General features: G+C 43.2%; 1 long non-coding RNA gene across 6 annotated transcripts; it reads right to left on the bottom strand.

The window, feature by feature from the left end:
- Positions 1-13,792: 13,792 nt before the first annotated feature.
- On the bottom strand, positions 13,793-16,896 carry LOC125514626. 6 transcript variants are annotated; one of them, XR_007286541.1, is made up of 4 exons: positions 15,802-16,808; positions 15,489-15,586; positions 14,755-14,851; positions 13,793-14,599 (listed from the first exon to the last, which is right to left on the bottom strand). It is a non-coding gene; the product is annotated as an uncharacterized LOC125514626 (long non-coding RNA). The 6 variants fall into 6 exon arrangements; XR_007286539.1 differs by having other exon boundaries at positions 14,761-14,851; positions 15,489-16,805; XR_007286536.1 differs by having other exon boundaries at positions 15,489-16,804.
- Positions 16,897-23,336: the final 6,440 nt, after the last annotated feature.

The raw sequence follows: 23,336 nt of genomic DNA, 5'->3' as shown, positions 1-23,336 counted from the left end.
AGCAAAGTGCGATGTAGCTAGCAGCCCCCTCCCTCGTGTCGGCACGAAGGGAATCCTAAGCTATGAATGCATGCCCCGCCCCCCAAACCGAGGTTCACCTAGCAAAGTGCGAAGTAGCAGCCCCCCCCCACACACACACACTTTCAATCGGTAGGCCAGAGAGGCATCTCACCAAGATGGATCGTAAAACAGACCAAGAATAATCCACCTTGGTCGTACAACCTCTCTCTTGTTGTTGGTCAAAGTGATGGCCGTCCATGCGACCCCGGAGATGGGCTAGGTCGCCAATAATCATGCAAGTAGCTAGTCCCCAAAGACAACCACTGCATGCGTGTGGCCCAAACATATGTATGGAGAGGTGTGTTTTTGAATAGCAATGGAACAACTTTGATGTGGCACCGTGATTTCGAACTAGAAATCCCCACACTGAGTGAGGGTTAGGTTGACGATGCATATGTATGTTACACCACACTTCAAGCCAACGACGGGGATTCATGCATGCATGCGTGCATAGTATATGCGCTCAAACTTAATTAGGTCTGAATCTCACCATGACCTATACTATGATAACCCGACCGAAGGAAGAATCCGCCATGGTAACCTATCTTGTTGTCGGTCAAGGTGATCATGGATGTCCACGCGACCCCATGAATATATAGGCTTGTCACTGATAACCACGCGAGGGAGTGTACCGTTCGAAGACAACCACTACATGCATATGTATGGAGGTGATGCGTGCATGCATGTTTGAATACCATTTCACAACATTGATGTGGTGTGTGCATCCAAAATCGTACAGTCCCCACACAGAGCGAGATCGGTTCATGACGTGCCATTGTACTAGCCACTTCGACCCGATGGGAGGGATTCATGCGTACACGTGCATGTGTGTGTGATCAAACTGTATCATGTCATCCTAGAGCATGACCTATATATATATATACCATATTACAAGCAAAAAATAATCCCCTCCTAAGTCAAATTAACCTCTCTTGTAGTCAGGCAAAAAGTAGTGATGGACCAAGCGGGCCCATAGATGGAAAGCATCAATATCACTGATAACCGCTTAAGTGGGTACGAGAGGACAACCACCATCGCTTTGCATGTGGGCCAAACATATGTTGAATACCCAAAATGCACAACTTTGATGTGCCACATGCCTCAAAAACCGTAAACCCCCCCCCCCACACAGAGCGAGGTTCATGAAGCGTACTACATATGATGGTCCCCTTCCCCCTCTCCGATGCATACTATATGCTCCTACCATAATACAACCCAAAAAGAATCCTCCTCGATGGTGAAATTAATTAACCTCTCCAGGTGTAGATCAAAGTGATGCATGCATCAACGATGGCCTCGTCGGCCCACAGATGGAAGCGTCACACATGAGTGTCCGAGCTAGGATAACCACCGCATGCATGCATGTGGCCCAAAGAGGTGTTGTGTGATGTTTGAATAGCCAATTTCACAACTTTGATGTGGCACGTGCCTCGGAAACCAAAAAGTCCCGACACTGAGTGAGGTGTACTTGTTCATGGACATGTATGCATACTATATATGCTAGTCCCCTCCCACCTCTTCGCGCGTATTGTATATATACTCCCACCATAACACAAACAAAAAAGATTCTACCTTGCTGGTCAAATTAACCTCACTGCCAGTTGTTCGTCAAAGTGATGGACGATGACCTCACGGGCCCACAGAAAGCGTCACACCCGAGTAGCGAGTGTCGTGTAGGACAACCATCGACTGCATGTGGTAAAAACATGTATGTATGAAAGGGTTGTGTAATGTTTTAAATAACGAATTCATGACTCTGATGTGGCACCTGCCTAACAAAACGACCAACCCACACGGTGGCTCACAACTCGTAGTGTACTGCGAGCCACCCACCACCACCAGATGCACACACACCCACACACACACACACCGTGAATCCACCGCAACTATGATGCATGTTAAATTATCCCGCGGTGAACATATGTTACCAAAGGAGAGACGTTTTAATTTCGAAAAAAGCAGAGATCATTAAGACGTTTTAGTACATTGATTGATTTTCTACGGGTATAATGTGCAAAAATCAAATTTGAGCTACATGCACACGTGACAGTGCACCTAAATGGATTGCAAAAAACACATGTGTCTCACTGGGTGCATGTTTACTCCCCGTGCAAGAAATTTCAAACATTGATAATCCTGATTTTTACATTCTATTACATCCAAAACTTATTTGAAGTTCATGAAACTTATTGTGCTGTCATATGGACACCAATACAAAGTGGCATTGTAGTTTTTTTTTCAAATTTGAGACCAGATTTGATGTAATCTTTATCTAATTACAAACAGAAGATTATTAATAATTGGGAACCAATATCCCAAACGAATTATTTATTCGAACCATGAGCGTTATACCAACAATGGATACGTGCCATGATTCGGTTAAGCAATAAAGTGACAGCATTAATCATCCAAATAGAAAAAACAATATAGGTGCCGCCACGTGACACGTGTGCCTGCAAGCAGGCATGCATTGATGGGACGCATGCAAGCAGTCTGTCGTGCAGGCAAACCGGGAGGCGTGCGTGCAGGTGTGTGAATTGACGGATGCGTGCTTGCTGCACAGTGTCATCGGGAGGCATGCGAGTAGCTGTGTGAAACGACGGTAGGCATGCCAGCAGTCCGTTGTGTAGGCTCACCGGGAGGCGAGCCAATGGTTTGACCGCCGCCGGCCTCTCTCCCACTACTCCATATTAATGGTGCGCCCGAGCGGCCGCACCCCCCATCCTCGCCACACACAAAATCCTCTCTCTTCGCTTGCATCCTCGACGCCGCTCTCAATCGTCAAAGCCGTCAGTGTATGAGGATGCCGCCGAAGCACCCCATCGGATGGAGTGGCGACGTCGGGGCTGCTGAAGCACTGGAGCACGGCGTGGAGATGGAGACAGAGGTTGTCATCACCGCCGGCGAATTATCGATGCACCCTGACATCGTCGACGGCGTCGAGCTTCCATAGCCGGAGGCGGAGTTCCACACCGACTCTGGTGACGACTTGGGTGACGACCCCTGCGACGACTCCAACGACCACTCCGGCGACGACTCTGATGACGATGGACAACTAGTTAGTTATCTATACCCATTTATGTGTCAAATAGATCCTAGGGTTTCTCTGGTTACTCCTGCCTCCCCCTTTTTGGAATAGAAATCATATGGTTATGTTCTCCCAATCCATGAAATCTGAGTAAGTTTCATTAGATCCGTGTAGTGTATTGATTGTTTGAATGGTACGAGTGATAAGTGATTGGTTGTTTCATCTGTGCAAATGATTTCTTCTAGTAATCTGACTAGGGTTAGTGTTCATGCTAATAATTCCTAGCCAGGACTTGACAATTGATTTTGAATGACCTACATATATGTTTGTGCCATTATTTTCTTCAAGATTGGTCTATACATAGACGATTGTGCTTAAAAATCGAACCATAATCTCTGGATAAGTATAAAAAATAGCCATAAATTCCTAATCCTACTTCACGGCATGTAAACATTGATTTGATGCCAAATTTGTTTTACTATTTGTATAGGTGCTATCTGACGATGTGGACAGCGAGGATGAAGATGCCCAAAGGAGGTACAAGAGGCAAATCCTGAGGGAGCTTTATGCGGGAATGCATAACAGGCGTATTAGGACCTGGAACGGCGGCAATCAATGCCCATTTTGCAACTACAAGCTTCATGACGTGTATCTAAGTGTTCTGGTGCATGCAAAGAACGGGTCGTTGGCTCCTTCAAGCAGAAGTATTCTCGCAGGGTGGCGCACGGCACGTACGCCGAGTACCTGGAGAAGCTTCAGGATCGTGCCAGCAGATGAGATGTGGGATCGAACTATGTACACTTGAGTATGCTTAATGACAGTTGAACTATGTACTTATGGTTGAACTATGCTTGTGCACGCTTATTATCTATGTTTGAGTATGTTTAATCTATGTTTACTTACGTCTGAATGTGGGATATGGATGCAATCAGTTCAGTTGATGGAATCTACCTCCGTCTTGGTTTATTGGTCCCCTTTGTAATTTGTGTTAAATTTTGACCAAAGATTTAACTGACAAAATGTTAGTGCAGGTCAGCAAAAATTATATCGTTGGATGCGTATTTGAACATAGTGTTCAATGATATAATTTTTTGTGATATGTATAAAAATTTCTTAGTTAATTATTTGGTCAAAATTTGGTACAAATTACAAAGGGGACCAATAAACCAGGATGGAGGTAGTACATCAATCACACACGGTTCCCAAAATTGGAACCATGTGCAATAACTTTCATTTTGCCTGTTGCGTCAATCACACGCGGTTGGCTCTAGCAAACCGTTGCCTCCAAAATTCTTTGTGGAACAGAAAAACCTCACCACCCAATTCAAAAAAGGAAAAAGAAAACCCTAACCATCCCCACGTCACAAAAACCGTCACCCCGCCCGCCACCCCCGCCGGTCCCCATTCACAGTTGCGCAAGCTCCTCCGCGTATATGCATGGCACCGCTATCGCGGAAGTAACTCATACTTCTCCAACGAATCTATAATTTTTTATTGTTCCATGCTATTATATTATCTGTTTTGGATGCTTAATGGGCTTTAATATGCTCTTTTATATTATTTTGGGGACTAACCTATTAACCAGAGGCCTGATGCCAGTTTCTGTTTTTCGCCTATTTTAGAGTTTTGCAGGAAAGGAATACCAAACGGAATCCAAACGGAATGAAACCTTCGCGGTGATCTTTCTTGGAACGAAAGCAAACCAGAAGACTTGGAGTTGAAGTCCGGAACTCCGTGAGGCGGCCACGAGGCAGGAGGGCGCGCCCAGGGGGGTAGGCGCACCCCCCACCCTCATGGGCCCCATGTAGCTCTACCAACGTACTTCTTTCGCCTATATATACTCTTATACACTAGATCGATTGCGAAGAGCCACAAAACCACTTTCCACCACCACAACCTTCTGTACCCGTGAGATCCCATCTTGGGGCCTCTTCCGGCGATCTGCCGGAGGGGGAATTGATCACGGAGGGCTTCTACATCAACACCATAGCCTCTCCGATGAAGCGTGAGTAGTTTACCACAGACCTTCGAGTCCATAGTTATTAGCTAGATGGCTTCTTCTCTCTCTTTGATTCTCAATACAAAGTTCTCCTCGATGTTCTTGGAGATCTATTCGATGTAATACTCTTTTGCGGTGTGTTTGCCGAGATCCGATCAATTGTGGGTTTATGAACAAGATTATCTATGAATATTATTTGGTTATTCTCTGAATTCTTATATGCATGATTTGATATCTTTGTAAGTCTCTTTGAATTATCGGTTTAGTTTGGCCTACTAGATTGATCTTTATTGCAATGGGAGAAGTGCTTAGCTTTGGGTTCAATCTTGCGGTGTCCATTCCCAGTGACAGTAGGGGAAGTAAGGCACGTATTGTATTGTTGCCATCGAGCATAAAAAGATGGGATTTATATCATATTGCTTGAGTTTATCCCTCTACATCATGTCATCTTGCTTAATGTGTTACTCTGTTCTTATGAACTTAATACTCTAGATACATGCTGGATAGCGGTCGATGTGTGGAGTAGTAGTAGTAGATGCAAAATCGTTTCGATCTACTTGACACAGACGTGATGCCTATATTCATGATCATTGCCTAGATATTCTCATAACTATGCACTATTCTATCAATTGCTCGGCAATAATTTGTTCACCCACCGTAATACATGCTATCTTGAGAGAAGCCACTAGTGAAACCTATGGCTCCCGAGTCTCTTTCTTATTATATTGCATCTCTTTTATTTACATCGCATCTCGTTTACTATTTTGCAATATTTACTTTCCAATATATACAACAAAAATACCAAAAATATTTATCTTACTATCTTTATTAGATCTCACTTTTGCGAGTGACCGTGAAGGGATTGATAACCCCTTTATCACATTGGTTGCAAGGTTCTTGATTGTTTGTGCAGGTACTAGGTGAGTTGTGCATTGTCTCCTACTGGATTGATACCTTGGTCCTCAAAAACCGAGGGAAATACTTACGCTACTTTGCTGCATCACCCTTTCCTCTTCAAGGGAAAACCAACGCATGCTCAAGAGGTAGCAAGAAGGATTTCTAGCGTCGTTGCCGGGGAGATCTACACCAAGTCAAGACATACCAGGTACCCATCATAAACTCTTCTCCCTCGCATTACATTATTTGCCATTCGCCTCTCGTTTTCCTCTCCCCCACTTCTAAAACAATTTTTGAAAACCTTTGCCTTTCTATCGCTATGGCGAACAAAAAGGGGCTAAGGGTTTTCTCCCGGGTTTTAATACTTTGGATAGTCCCTCTGTCCTTTCTAAGCTCATAAATAATGATGCTATGGAAAGACCTACCGGGATTATCAATGAGAATTTGAATAATTTTGATGAAGATGGCCCCGGAATTTTTCGTTGTTTGCTTGACGAATCTTTGAAAGATGCCTGGGATAGGCTATTAAGGATCCGAGCCAACTATGTGCCCCAATATCAAACTGAGATTTACTTAAAAAGATTTTATGTTGGCCTACCCTCTTCTTTCAAGCAAGTTTTGGATTCTATTTTTGAAGAAGGTTTTATTGAGGGGGATGCCATCGATACCTATGAAAAGATGAAAGCTATATTCGGGAAACCCATGAGTGAAAAGGTTGAATCCACCTCTCTTTTGTGTTTTTATCAGAATGAAATTATCAAAGAGATGAAGGCTAGCTTAGATGCAAATTTTTGTAGTGTGCTTAATCTTTCTTCTACCATTAATGGCCGCGTACTCTCAAAAAATAGAAAGATAAGTGCTTTAGATAATAATTTTCTTTATCACCAAAAGGGAGAAGATGGCAATACCTAGATCTATTCTTGTTTTTATTCCTAGCTAGGGGCGTTAAACGATAGCGCTTGTTGGGAGGCAACCCAATTTTACTTTTGTTCTTTACTTTTTTCCTCTTTAGTAATAAATAATTCATCTAGCCTCTGTTAAGATTGTGTTTTTATGTTTTAATTCGTGTTTGTTCCAAGTAAAGCCTTTAGGATCTTCTTGGGTGATTGTTGTTCGATCTTGCTGATAAAAACAGAAACTATGCGCTCACGAAAATAATTTTCATTTTTTACAAGAGAGCGATAAAAGAGCAATTCCAACTGCAGTAGATCAATATACAAATTTTCCTGATCTTCCTAATATTTCAGAATTTCTGGATTTACAGAAATATTTGAAACCAGCAGATTTCTACAGACTATTTTGTTTTTCACAGATTCTGTTTTTCGCGTGTTGTTTGCTTATTTTGATGCATCTATGGCTAGTATCGGGGGGTATGAACCATATAGAAGTTGGAATACAGTAGGTTTAACACCAATATAAATAAATAATGAGTTCATTATAGTACTTTAAAGTGGTGGTTTATTTTCTTATACTAACGGAGCTCATGAGATTTTTTTGTTGAAGTTTTGTGTTATGAAGTTTTCAAGTTTTGGGGTAAAGATTTGATGGATTTTGGAATAAGGAGTGGCAAGAGCCTAAGCTTGGGGATGCCCAAGGCACCCCAAGGTAGAATTCAAGGACAACCAAAAGCCTAAGCTTGGGGATGCCCCGGAAGGCATCCCCTCTTTCGTCTTCGTCTATCGGTGACTTTACTTGAGGCTATATTTTTATTCACCACATGATATGTGTTTTGCTTGGAGCGTCTTGTATGATTTGAGTCTTTGCTTTTTAGTTTACCACACTCATCCTTGCTATACACACCTTTTGGAAGAGACACGCATGAATCAGAATTTATTAGAATACTCTATGTGCTTCACTTATATCTTTTGAGCTAGATAATTTTGCTCTAGTGCTTCACTTATATATTTTTAGAGCACGGTGGTGGTTTTATTTTATAGAAATTATTGATCTCTCATGCTTCACTTATATTATTTTGAGAGTCCTTTAGAACAGCATGGTATTTTGCTTCGGCTATAAAATTAGTCCTAATATGGTAGGCATCCAAGATGGGTATAATAAAAACTTTCATATAAAGTACATTGAATACTATGAGAAGTTTGATTCCTTGTGATTGTTTTGAGATATGAAGATGGTGATATTAGAGTCATGCTAGTTGAGTAGTTGTGAATTTGAGAGATACTTGTGTTAAAGTTTGTGATTCCCGTAGCATGCACATATGGTGAACCGTTATGTGATGAAGTCGGAGCATGATTTATGTTTTGATTGTCTTCCTTATGAGTGGCGGTCGGGGACGAACGATGGTCTTTTCCTACCAATCTATCCCCCTAGGAGCATGCGCGTAATACTTCATTTCAATAACTAATAGATTTTTGCAATAAATATGTGAGTTATTTATGACTAATGTTGAGTCCAAGGATTATACGCACTCTCACCCTTCCAGCATTGCTAGCCTCTCTAGTACCACGCAACTTCCGTCGGTACCATAAACCCACCATTTACCTTCCTCAAAACAGCCACCATACCTACCTATTATGGCATTCCCATAGCCATTCCGAGATATATAGTCATGCAACTTTTCACCTTTCCGTTTATTATGACACGCTCCACCATTGTCATATTGCTTTGCATGATCATGTAGTTGACATCGTATTTGTGGCAAAGCCATCGTTCATAATTTTTCATACATGTCACTCTTGATTCATTGCACATCCCGGTACACCGTCGGAGGCATTCACATAGAGTCATATTTTGTTCTAAGTATCGAGTTGTAACTCTTGAGTTGTAAGTAAATAAAAGTGTGATGATCATCATTATTAGAGCATTGTCCCATGTGAGGAAAGGATTATGGAGACTATGATTCCCCCACAAGTCGGGATGAGACTCCGGACAAAAAAATAAAAAATAAAGAGGCCTAAAAAAGGGAGAAAAGGCCCCAAAAAATAAAATAAATAAATAATGAGCGAAAAAGAGAGAAGGAGCAATGCTACTATCCTTTTTCCACACTTGTGCTTCAAAGTAGCACCATGATCTTCATGATAGAGAGTCTCCTATTTTGTCACTTTCATATACTAGTGTGAATTTTTCATTATAGAACTTGGCTTGTATATTCCAATGATGGGCTTCCTTAAAATGCCCTAGGTCTTCGTGAGCAAGTAGGTTGGATGCACACCCACTTAGTTTCTTTTTGAGCTTTCATACACTTATAGCTCTAGTGCATCTGTTGCATGGCAATCCCTACTCACTCACATTGATATCTATTGATGGGCATCTCCATAGCCCGTTGATACGCCTAGTTGATGTGAGACTATCTTCTCCTTTTTGTCTTCTCCACAACCACCATTCTATTACACTTATAGTGCTATGTCCATGGCTCACGCTTGATGACCCACAAGTATAGGGGATCTATCGTAGTCCTTTCGATAAGTAAGAGTGTCGAACCCAACGAGGAGCAGAAGGAAATGATAAGCGGTTTTCGGCAAGGTATTCTCTGCAAGTACTGAAATAAGTGGTAACAGATAGTTTTGTGATAAGATAATTTGTAACGAGTAACAAGTAACAAAAGTAAATAAAGTGCAGCAAGGTGGCCCAATCCTTTTTGTAGCAAAGGACAAGCCTGGACAAACTCTTATATAAGGAAAAACGCTCCCGAGGACACATGGGAATATCGTCAAGCTAGTTTTCATCACGTTCGGTACTTTGATAATTTGACATGTGGGTGGGCCGGTGCTTGGGTGTTGTTCTTACTTGAACAAGCATCCCACTTATGATTAACCTCTATTGCAAGCATTCGCAACTACAACAAAATTATTAAGGTAAACCTAACCATAGCATGAAACATATGGATCCAAATCAGCCCCTTACGAAGCAACGCATAAACTAGGGTTTAAGCTTCTGTCACTCTAGCAACCCATCATCTACTTATTACTTCCCAATGCATTCCTCTAGGCCCAAATAATGGTGAAGTGTTATGTAGTCAACGTTCACATAACACCACTAGAGGCTAGACAACATACATCTTATCAAAATATCGAACGAATACCAAATTCACATGACTACTAATAGCAAGACTTCTCCCTTGTCCTCAGGAACAAACGTAACTACTCACAAAGCATATTCATGTTCAAAATCAGAGGGGTAATAATATGCATAAAGGATCTGAACATATGATCTTCCACCAATTAAACCAACTAGCATCAACTACAAGGAGTAATTAACACTACTAGCAACCTACTAGCACCAATCCCGGACTTGGAGACAAGAATTGGATACAAGAGATGAACTAGGGTTTTGAGATGAGATGGTGTTGATGAAGATGTTGATGGAGATTGCCCTCTCCCGATGAGAGGAGCATAGGTGATGATGATGGCGATGATTTCCCCCTTCGGGAGGGAAGTTTCCCCGGCAGAACAGCTCTGCCGGAGCCCTAGATTGGATCCGCCAAGGTTCCGCCTCGTGGCGGTGGAGTTTCGTCCCGAAAGGTTGCTTCCTATTTTTTTTCTCGATGAAAGACTTCATATAGGAGAAGATGGTCATCGGTGAGCCACCAGGGGGCCCACGAGGTAGAGGGGTGCGCCCTAGGGGGGGCACGCCCCCCACCCTCGTGGAAAGGGTGTGGGCCCCCTGGTCTTCATCTTTGGCGAGGATTTTTCATTATTTATTACAAGGTATTCCGTGGAGTTTCAGGACTTTTGGAGTTTTGCAGAATAGGTCTCTAATATTTGCTCCTTTTCCAGCCCAGAATTCCAACTGCCGGCATTCTCCCTCCTTATGTAAACCTTGTAAAATAAGAGAGAATAGCCATAAGTATTGTGACATAATGTGAAATAACAGCCCATAATGCAATAAATATTGATACAAAAGCATAATGCAAAATGGACGTATCAACGCTCATGTATTGCGTGAAGATTGAAAAAGTTTGAGAACATCAAAAGTATAAAACAATTGCTTGGCTTTCCATCGGGGTTGTGCATCATTTAAATATTTTGTGTGATGAAGATAGAGTATAGCCAGACTATATGATTTTGTAGGGATAGCTTTCTTTGGCCATGTTATTTTGAGAAGACATGATTGCTTTATTAGTATTATTATTTTTATGTTAATATTAAACTTTTATTTTGAATCTTTTGGATCTCAACATTCATGCCACAATAAAAAAATTACATTGATAATTATGTTAGGTAGCATTCCACATCAAAAATTCTGTTTTTATCATTTACCTACTCGAGGATGAGCACGAATTAAGCTTGGGGATGCTTGATACGTCTCCAACGTATCTATAATTTTTAATTGTTCCATGCTATTATATTATCTGTTTTGGATGCTTAATGGGCTTTAATATGCTCTTTTATATTATTTCTGGGACTAATCTATTAACCGAAGGCCCAGTGCCATTTCTGTTTTTTTTGCCTATTTTAGAGTTTCACGAAAAAGGAATACCAAACGGAATACAAACGGAATGAAACCTTCGCGATGGTCTTTCTTGGACCGAAAGAAAACCAGAAGACTTGAAGTTGAAGTCTGGAACTCCGTGAGGCGGCCACGAGGCAAGGGGGCGCGCCCCCGCCCTCGTGGGCCCCATGTACCTCCATCGACGTACTTCTTTCGCCTATATATACTCTTATACCCTAGATCGATCGCAGAGAGCCACGAAACCACTTTTCCACCGCCGCAACCTTCTGTACCCGTGAGATCCCATCTTGGGGCCTCTTCCGGCGATCTACCGGAGGGGGAATTGATCACGGAAGGCTTCTACATCAACATCATAGCCTCTCCGATGAAGCGTGAGTAGTTTACCACAGACCTTCGGGTCCATAGTTATTAGCTAGATGGCTTCTTATCTCTCTTTGATTCTCAATACAAAGTTCTCCTCAATGTAATACTCTTTTTGCGCTGTGTTTGCCGAAATCCGATGAATTTTGGGTTTATGAAAAAGATTATCTATGAATATTATTTGGTTCTTCTCTGAATTCTTATATGCATGATTTGATATCTTTGCAAGTCTCTTCGAATTATCGGTTTAGTTTGGCCTACTAGATTGATATTTCTTGCAATGGGAGAAGTGCTTAGCTTTGGGTTCAATCTTGCGGTGTCCTTTCCCAGTGACAGTAGGGGCAGCAAGGCACGTATTGTATTGTTGCCATCGAGGATAAAAAGATGGTGTTTATATCATATTGCTTGAGTTTATCCCTCTACATCATGTCATCTTGCTTAATGCGTTACTTTGTTCTTATGAACTTAATACTCTAGATGCATGCTGGATAGCGGTCGATGTGTGGAGTAGTAGTAGTAGATGCAGAATCGTTTCGATGACCCGGCCGGACTTGGCGACTCACTGGTGACCCGTCCGGATCTCTCCACTCATTGATGACCCGGCTGAGCCTAGTGACTCATTGGTAACCTGGCAGGCGGGTCAAAGGAGCGACAAGACCTGGTGGCCCAACGGGCGGTTCAAGGAAGACCGGCTCGTATTATGGTGGGTCGGCTTAAGATGAAAGACATAAGGAATATTCCCTTACAAAGGAAGCAAGACTAGGACTCCACTTGTAATAGAGTAATCCTAATTATAATAGGACTAGTCATGTAAGCCGCTCCTTCAACATATATAAGGAGGGGCAGGGCACCCCAAGAGAGACAGGTTCCACAAGTTAGATAGATTAGGGTTAGACAAACAAGTCTATAGCTCTCAAGTTAGAGCACCCATGTAATCGTGATCATCATCATCAATATCAATGAAGCAGGATGTAGGCTTTTACCTCCACCGTGAGGGGCCGAACCTGGGTAAAACCTTGCGTCTCTCGATTCCGACCAACCCCTTCAAGTTACTACATAGATGCGTTGGCCTCACGACTAAGTCCTCACACTAGGACATCTGCCGTGACAATTCCACGACAGTTGGCGCCCACCGTGGGGTTCACGCACGGTGGTGTTGAGTTTTTGAAGGGATCTCATCTAGGGTTTCGAGAAGTTCGCAAGTTTCCGAATGAAGAAGAGCCGGTTTGGAAGGAGCTGGATCAGTTTCAAATCATCAGTCCAGTTTATAGTCTGTGAGATTTAAAATTCTAGGAAATTAGGGTTGCAATCGGTTTGCTACTGCAAGTCGCCAAGAAGTCAACAACCAGCAATGTTTCCTATGCCGCCGCCGAGTTGCCACAAGTGTGTGTTTTTTTGGATCGAAGGAAAACTACGTGTGAAGAAAATTGCATCTACAGCAGCGGATCTGTTTCAATTTCTGAGGGGTTTGGTGATCCAAACTTTACACAAGACTAGTCGAATGCCCGTGCCTTGCCACGGAACAACAAAGATAAAAACAGATAGCATCATTAATGGAGGGATGAAGCACAAGTGAATTTTGATTTTTATCATAATAATGTGGTTTATGTAACAAAATTGAGATATACAAAAGATAGTCAGCTACTTAGCCAACTTTCATAATTAAATACCATCACTGTCAGTATAACTCTTAATTGTAAAAAGATCTATTTGCTCGATAATGGATAGGTAGCAACATTGAAACCGACTTTTTTTTGTATTATTAGCATCTTCTATTTTTTTTATTACCTTCCTCGCATATAAATAAGACCAAATCCATTATTTGAAGATTGATTTCAAAATAAAACTACTAATCCTTAACTTTTTAGCGAATCCTTCATCGGTGGTTGTGAATGACTGGTTTTTCCAATCCCTTTAACCTTGGTTCTGTAGGAGCAAGTGAGAAAGGCTGAAAAATAGAACCATCTGATTTGACTGAGAAAGGAAATCCAATGAGTAATACTGCAAGCATGTGTGTTTTCAGACATGTACGCAAGATCGATAGAAGTAGGGCATGAATAAATGAACTTCGGTAGTAGCAATACAACTGCAAGGATACATAATCTTGATAATTTCCATAAAACAACCTATCTTTAAATGGGTTCTTTCGTTTCTCTTCCACTATTTCTTTACCGTTATACCTCCTTGGCATCCGATATAGGTTTTACTTGGTGTCAATGCGTGAGGTGTCGTCGCGTGCCCCAGCATGATCTTTTGCATATTTTTCCGAAATGCCAGTCGCCCAAATTTGACTGGAGGCAGTGATGCATGTGTAGCTGGTAACCTCAGCGCAACATCTTGCCTATGCCTGCATTCCCCGCACTCCACCTCACCCTTGCTGCTGCGACCCTGAAATTCAGTAGTACAGCCTACAGTACAAAATTCTTTGAGAACAAAGAGAAGTAGAAGAGCCCTGCACACATCAAAATTGATGTGGCAGTCTTTATTGAAGTATGCAGTGGTTTGCAATCACCAAGGTGGACACAACAAAACTGCTCAACGGTTAACACTAACCCAAACAAAAATTCTAGCTTTGCCTAAGTATATCACCCTGCAAAATTGTGGTCCGTCACTTGAACCTCCCAGTCATATAAATAATCTATTCCGTGAAACTGAAATCCAACAGGGAAGTGAGTACTTGGTCAGATTCTTTGTAAAGAAATAGTTTGTAGTTTTTACCTCATAACCAAAAGGCAGAAATGTTGTGCAAATGTAACTGCTGTGACCCTTTACATTCCAGCATTCTTTTTGTTGCTACACCTGATGGTGCATGTTCAAAGATTAAGCAGACTGGGTACTACATTACCCTGGAAAAAAAATACAAGGCAATAACATCAGGCAAAAAAGAAGTTCACACACTGATGTAAAGGACATAACAGTTACAAGCGCTCTAAAACAGCAATTATAATACTATAAACATGCTCATGGCAGAAATGAAAACATCAGAAGATGGCTGGCCAACCTTCACCTCTGGATCATCACCCATGACAACATGATACATAAGGGAGAACACTTTCTGGTGGTTCTGTGTCTTAAGTGCAAAATGACGATCATGGGGTCTGAAAGACACCACAAAGATAATTCGATTTATATATGATTCTAACTTAGTAAAGAACAAAGAGGAGTGAAGAAAAATGCAGTGCACAAAATTAAGGCCAAATGACACATTTAATACAGCAGCAAGTGGGAAAATAAATGATGTTCCGACAACCCCCCTTCCAATAGAGACATTCATTCGATATGTTCAATGCGGTGATTACTTATGGTTATACCAACTAAAGATAGATTTCAGTGCTACCAACATTTTTATGGAACACGGCCAAAATTAACTCCCTCAAATTCCATTGGAACTTCTATTCCTATCAACCCCGAACCCCCAGAATACACTGTTTTTATAGTGAATAGTTAATTAGTTATACTACATAATAAAATGGCCTGCATGCCGCCAACGCAAGGTCGAACATTGTCTTCCAGAACAAATATTAGTACATGGCGTGGTGAAAATTAAGACCAGTAGTTGTGCCTTTAGCATGTCTTTCTCCTTCATCTTGAGATTATGCTTTCCTCTAGGAAAGCACTTGATGGTCTAGGTTATCAAGCTCATTACTTATTGTTGTGTTGACAACATAAACTGTATTAGAAATCCAACTTAATATAATAAGTAGAAATGACATGGATGTTGAAATAAGAGCTTACCTTAAGTCTCGGCTAAGTTGTCACTTGCCCTGGAGTTTCTCTTCCATCGCATCTTGCAGTGTTTTCAGTTCTTCATCAGTAACAATATGAGATTAGAACTGCACCAGACACTGAATAAGTTTGCAATTATGTAATATCAGGGAATGTTTCTTGATTTTTCCCACTAACAAGATTAGAAAGAAGACAGCCTTAAAGATCACTACCAAACATACACTGATTTAAGGAGTATGGATATGGAGATATTTTACTAAGGCTGTAGCACATCACTCCACACAGATAAAATAAAATAAAAGAAGCGAGGAGATGAGCTCACCATCTGGGCCATGTGGTGCGTGTTCCTTACCCCACTTTTTTTTTTGAGAGAACCTTACCCCACTTATTCGGTTTGCCTCTGCCATCCAAACCAAGCAGTACGCATCTGCTCTCATCACGAGGATCCATTGTCTTGTTCCCTGCAACCATCGCTAGCTGGTTCACCTTTGTAGCTTCGTTCTGGTATGCAGCAACACATCAAACACCAAGGAAATAATAAATATCCTAAACTGACCAACATCATATAAATAAATTAGTTTAATTCTACGACGCTAACACGAAGTCAACCAAACAGACGATAAGGACACAGGCATCTCCGATTGTTTTCAAAATTAGAAAAGAAGGGCAAGGTGATACCAGATTTGGCGTTGGAAATCTTCTTAACCAATACTCAGAGCTGTCATGTTCGGTGGCAGGGTGCACTACTTCGCCTGCTTCCATGAGTGGGGAATTCTAGCGAGCACCCTACACACACTGCCGAGACCTGAGAGCGTGCCTCTCCCTCGTCTCCTCGACCTCCCCCACTGTGTAGCTGGCTTACCTTTCCTTCTCCTCCTCCCTGGTCTCCGTCGCCGCCTTCAGAGTTGTAGCGCACGTATCTCTCCTCCTAGACCTCCGTCGCCGCATCCACCGCCGTGGTCAGATCACCACGGTCGCATTGGTCCGTTGTCAGACCTCTCCATCCAAGTATGGTGTCGGTCCCGACCATGGCCGCTGGCGGGCATGGTGAAAGCTCCATGGGCGGGGCGATGCCAAATTGATGGGAGTAAAGGGAAGCGCCCGTCTGGTCGCCGGAGAGGGGGCCGTCCGCTGGATAGGGCCGATGGAGAGGGCCTCGTCCAGTGGACATGGGGAAGGAGGCGCTGAGATCTGAGGACGGAGACAGACAGGTCGGGGAAGGAGATGGAGAACGTGCGCCATGCGGGTTCTTTCTGTTTTTTTTTTCGCTGCCCCCGAACGTGGGTTGTTGCCTGCGATTTTTTTTATGCGTGATCGTAAGAGGGGAGGTCGAACTATCACGACGTTCGATCCTGCTTTAATAGTAGAGACTAGCAAAAAAATCCGTGCGTTGTAACGGAAGGAAAAAGATACCAAACGCCCTAACCCAATAAATTAAATTAGTGACATTGCAATAACAATGTCCATGTGCGTGACATAACGTAATATACCTTTCTTCAAAATTATAGTTTTGCAGGACAATATAAATGGCTTTAAAATTCCAACTGTGTCCTGCCCACACACTTGTGTTTTGCAAGATAGACAAACAACCAAATTATGAACGGATAATATACAACACCTAGTTTGATGATGCACTTGTTCTTGAAGTAACCTACAACAAAAACAATCGTTCATTTCCATCTTCAGTTAGAGATAGGGGTTTGCTCTACTGCGGGTACTACTACGGTACAAGAATTAAGAATCTTTATGGTTCTTTCTTGTCTAAAAACGAATAAGAAAAATTATATCTTCATCAATGATGTTGGCAAAATTTTGTGAAGTCCTTCTAGCTGGTAAAGCATCCAAACTAATGGAGTTATTTACCTGCCACTATGAAAGAGGAAGAAAATTTAGGAGCGTGAATAATCATCCTGCATAGTCTATGATTATAATCAAATAATCATCGTTCCCACGATGCAAGTTGGTGCCAGAACAATATTTATTATATTATGTACCTTGGTTAACGGGATCAGCAACCCTCTCTGAGCAAGTTCAGTCAAAGCCAAGTAGCCTCTATGCCTAGAACCATCACCTTAGTATTCAGAATGCACCGGTTAATTACTTTTAAGTAATTCAATGACACTAACTAAGAAAAGCTGCAATTTTGAAAGATAGAAAAGAAGCTACAAAACTCTTCAAATAAACAAAGGATGCTTTGAAGTGTATATGTTATGTACCTAGACAACATACACAATAATTCCGCTTCCACCTGTTTAAGATTATACTCAAAACAACTTAGCACATGTGGACATGAGTCACACAAAGATATGTCAAGCTTGAATTTTCAAGATATGTTGCGGCTTGGCCCCACATAACAGAGTATCAGAGAATAAATTATACCTCTGACAAAGCAATTTGGGGTAATAAACAATATTTAGTACTGCAGAAGTACGCACTTAGCATGCCCATAAAACAATTGGTACTCTTACCCCTGCATAATTTGTGTAGGATGACAATAAAAATTCACCAAGAATAAGACTAATTAATTAAGCAAAGAAGTAGCGATCAACTCAATTTCTGCCCTCTTACCCCTGCATAATTTGTGTAGGATGACAATAAAAATACACCAAGAATAAGACTAATTAATTAAGTAAAGAAGTAGCGATCAACTCAATTTTTGCCCTCTTACCCCTGCATAATTTTTGCCCTCTTACCCCTGCATAATTTGTGTAGGATGACAATAAGAATAGACATTTTATGTTTGATGATTGTTCCACTGACTTGGCGCCATCATCCCGAGTCCATTTCTCACACTCAAGCACACCTTCAACTGAAAGGTCGAAACCAGCATCTTAAAGTTCAGATAAGTGGCAAGCAAATTCAATTTGCATGTAGAACCTGGAAATACATGGCAAAATTTAGACTCTGTAATCAAAGCTCACCCTTGTTGTCGTCGGGCCATGACGCCCAGCGCCCACTACATGCGCACAGGTGTTGAGCTTGATGAATCGCCCCTGATCCTGGGGTTGAAGTGCAGTATCCTGGGACGCTCCTTCCCCTTCACAGCCTTGGTGCCCAGCAGCTCCACCATGAACTATGACGCCGATGCCGCCCCATCCTTTTTCCTTGGCCGGGCCACCACCGTGACCCGCGAGCCCACGACCATCCCGCACGGCAGTTTGATGGCCACGGTGGCAGGGCAGGACGCGGGGGCTGGCAGGGAGGGGGAAGGAGATGAGAAGGAGGTGGAAGGGGAGGGAGAGAGGAGGCGGGGAAGGAGGGGACCCGCGGCGGCGAAGGCGGCAACGTCGATGGAAGTGGAGTTGGGGCTGCGGTGGAAGCGGATGGAGGAAAGGGGAGGCGGGAGCGGCGCGGAGGGTAGGGGTCGAGAAGGTGCGCGTGTGGGGCCAGAGCGGCACGGCAGTCGAGGACAAGGAGGAGCACGCCTCGAGCTTGCGGCGGTGGGCGACATGGGACGGTGGTGGCGGCGCGCGGCGGTGGGCGACAGGGAACGGTGGTGGCGGCGCGCGGCGGATGGGCAGGGGTGCGGTATTATAATATATATATATATATATATATATATATATATATATATATATATATATATGACTCCTCTTCTGTACTTCTGGGAGTATGTACTCCCACCCTTAATATACCTCATATACGCATTAATTATACCTCTTTATCATTCTCAATATACTTTATTAAATATTTTAAGATACCCCAATATGAGTTTTGTCGAAAAAATATTATCTGCGACGTATTTTTTGTAACATACCTTTTCACGTACAAACACATCAGTATATACGTAAACATTTAAAAATATGTAGACTCACATGAATTTTTTCATAAAACTCATTTTGAGGTATCTAATAATTCCTAGTGAAGTATATTAAAAATAATAAAGAAGTATAAAAGATTCATCTATGTGATATATTAGGAGCGTGAGTACGTACTTCAAAAAATACACAACCATTTATATATATATATATATTTATATATAGAGGGAGAGAAGAGAAGAGAGATTACCCATCCACGGTTTCCACAGGTTTGACCAGGTCTAGGTGGGGATTGATGCCACCCACATGGGATCAAGATAACGTTGTTTGCTATCCACGCGAAGATGATGGTTTGGGAGTATATCAGCAAAAAAAGAGGAAGTCGTCAGGTCAACCATGACCTGCGAATTAACCTGTGGTTAAGTTGGTTAGGTGAACAGTGGTATCTCCAATTCACCAGGGTTCAAATCCTGGTGCTTGCATTATTTATGGATTTATTTCAGGATTTCCGGCGATACGCTTTTAATGGGAGAAGACGTTTTTATCGACGACGAGGCGCCTACGGTAACTTTGTAAATCTTAAGCGCTTGTGTCTGTACTGATGTAAAAAAACCACGACCCGGAAGAGGATAGGGTCGTGGACACGGACACCGTCGCGGCTCCGGGCCGGCTCTCGCCTCGCACCTCTACCTCCGGCCGGTCGTTGCTCTAGGCTGGCTCCTGCGTCGCCGTGCCTCGAGCGGCTGCCTCCGCCGGTGTGGCTCTTCGATCTTGGCGCCTCGCCTGGCCGGTGCCCCCTCGCGCTAAGCCGCCCGTTCCCGAATCACCGTCGAGCTCATCTCCGCTTTGCTGCGGCGAGCCGCCCCGGCCGAGGGCAGCCTGTGAACCGCCGTCCGGGCCCCGCTTCGGATGCCGCCTCTGCCTCCACTGTTCGACGCCACGGCGTTCGCCTCGCCCTCACCGGAGAGCCGCCGCACTGCCGGGCTGCCAAGTCGCTGTCGCCGTCGTGCCTTCAAGCCGCCGTCCGCTACCTCCACAGCCTCACCACACCAGCTTGCTTCTGACGAGCCGATGTGCCGGGTCGCTCCTGCCGCAACCGGGTTATTCTGCCTCTGTGGTCGCTCCGCCCTCGAGCCGTCGCTGCTTCATTGAGGTGCTATGGCCTCGCCTCCACTGTTCTGCCGGGCGGCCTACCTTAGCCGCTGTCGTCCGAAGCCGCGCCGTCTGCGCGCCTCTGCCGCGCCTCGCTACTACCTTTGCCGCGTCGCTGCAGCCCCGCTAAGTCGCTGTTGCAGTCTCATTTGGTCTGGGACGCACAGTTAAAAGAAAAGAAAAAAGAATCGCGGCTGCATGTGATTGCGCAGTCCGCCGAGTCTCCACAAGTGCTCTGATGAAATATCCAGGTGATGTCGTCGTTCCGTGTGTACTGGTACTCCCGTCAAGCAAGGCAGTCCAAGATCAATATAATATTGGCTGAGGCCAGATACACAACAAGCTTCAAGGACAGCCAGATTAACCCAAGCATAATGATGTGTCACTAATTCGTGAGGGAGCAACATGCTGGTTATATATTACAAGCCGGGATGCAACGTCTTGTGCAGTTAATTATGGCCACAAAGCCCGTTTCTTTACTTGGGAGCTAGGCGTCCCACTCACTGCTGCCATCGTTCGGTGTACAAGGTTATAAAATGCCAGATCAATGAAACATCTGCCAGCCACACAAGGGAATCTAGAAGTACGACAGGGGTCAAGCTGGATACACGTACATACAAGAGGGAGTACTAGTCCACGGAAGAATCAGTCAGCAAATAACCTGTGCCCAAGCCGCCATTTCCGCTGCTGTGGCTGTAAGACGGCCACACCTCTCCTACTACGGTCAACAGCTGTGCCCCGCGACCGCACTACAACAACCCGCCGGAGCACCCTCGTCGGAACGGACTCACCTCCAAATCGCTGTGCCTTGAGCCGGTCCTTTGCTGCAGCTGGCTCGCGCCGTCGCCTCTGAGCCGCTGTGTCACGCTTGACCCACACGGCAAGCCTGACTAAGTGCCCAGCAAGGACTGCAAATCAGCACCTTCCAAATATCAAGACAAAAGTATGGAGGAGAGAACACGCAGTACATGCATCGGTTGATGCTGGCAGTCTGCATGTACATCATCTACCGTCAAAATGAATCAGGTGCTATTTACCCTATTTATTTTTAAATACATATTAATTCATCCAAACAAAACTACTTTGCCCTGTGGTATTTTATATGCAGGAGAATTATTCATTATAAATTGGCATTATACCGCGAAGATGGAGGTGCGCCTACATCATTCAGCACAGGAGGCCGTCCTTACTCAACGAACTCCCGCACCGGCTTACAACGCCATGGCCGTTTCTCACAATCACACCGGTTGACAACGCCACGGATGACTCGCCCGTCTGCTATCGCGGCCGGTTCACGCGTCCACACCGGCTTACAACCCCGCTGCCGACTCTCCCCATCCGCACCGGCTTACAACGCCGCGGCCGACTCGGCCGTAATTAATTTCAGCATCACCGTGGTGATCATCAACTCCGCGGTGGATAATTTCTGGCTTAACATTTCAAGTGAAATCCATCCAGTATATTTTTTTATTATACTAGCACATATGCCCGTGCGTTGCAACGGGAGAGACATTTCTTTGCAAAAAGCAACGGGAGAGATAATTGACATGTCCACAAAAAAAGATCTCCGCATGAATCTTTCATAAAAACATGAACATTTTTTGAATTTGTGTTTTTTAAGGAAACATATTTTGAACATTCAGAACAATTTTAGAAATGGGTTTCTTTGAACTCATAAATTATTTAGAATTTGCGAATATTTCACTAAAACAAGAATATTTTTCATATTTGCACACATTTTTTAAAGGGATTTTTGTATTCGTGCCCCTAGTTGGGTCACACTCGACGGATTTGCCCCTATTTTTTCAACAATTGCGGTTTTGCCCAGCTCACTTCACTTGCCTTGTGTTTTTGCCCTTCCGGGGCGGTTCCGACCAGTGAGCAGTCGCCACGTGGCGAACCGTGATTGGTCGGAACCGCCCCAGAAGGGTAAACACACAAGGCGAGTGAAGTGAGCTGGGCAAAACCGCAATTGTTGAAAAAATAGGAGCAAATCAGTCAAGCGTGACCCAACTAGGGGCACGAATACAATTGTTCCTTTTTTAAACGCATTTTTTTAGAAAATCTCAAACCATTTTTAAAAACACAAATAAAAAATGGAACTTTTTTTAAAATTTGGACAAATTTTCGAATGAGAAAAAATATATAAATTTATGAACATTTTTATAAAACAGGATATGTTTTGGAATTTTGAACATTTTTTAAAAAAATCAATTTTTTCCGAAATTACGAACTCTTTTGAAAATTATGAATTTAAGGGAAAAATGGAGAAATAAAAAAGAACTTGAAAGGAAAAAATACAAAAGAAACAGGAACGAAACATAGAAGGGAACGAAAAAAATAGAAACATAATAAGAAAAAAAAGGGTTCAGCCCAGGTTGGGCGCCCTATGCGACATTGGGACTATTTGACGCCCCATGCGATAAATAGGGTTTTTCGGATGGGCACGAAAATAAATAGTTTGGCTTTGCTGGGCCACATTGCAGGCGGCCCGTGTACGGAATTATGGCGGTTTTCCTTTTATAATACACGAACGGACAGAAATTTAGTACCACCTCGAATAGCAGATTTTTTTTTATGGTGAACGGATGAAAAAATCGGAGAAACACACCTTGCTTTATTAGTAGGTATATATATTGTTTTCTTTAAAAGGAAAATTAGGCTGGCTTGCAAGTTCGCCAATACAGGACAAGTTATATCACTGAGCTGTTAAAGGACTCATACCGGTTTGTATCACGGTCAAATATGGAGAATCTCAAGACAACTCCTCGAGTCGCCTTAAGACTCAGGGGCTACATTGGCATGACTCGGCAAAATTGGCCAGTATCAATAATCCAGAAACTCCGGGTCATTGGGGGAAAAAAATAACCTGGCCCCGGAGACTACTGCTATATTGATAAGAATTTAAAGGCCGTCAGAAAATTTCCGGTTCAAAATGAAGAATGCC

Source organism: Triticum urartu, chromosome 6 (assembly GCF_003073215.2).
Source record: "Triticum urartu cultivar G1812 chromosome 6, Tu2.1, whole genome shotgun sequence".
NCBI classification, from domain to species: Eukaryota; Viridiplantae; Streptophyta; class Magnoliopsida; order Poales; family Poaceae; genus Triticum; species Triticum urartu.
Note: the sequence above shows the minus strand (reverse complement) of the source record. Positions and strands in the feature narration are given on the sequence as shown.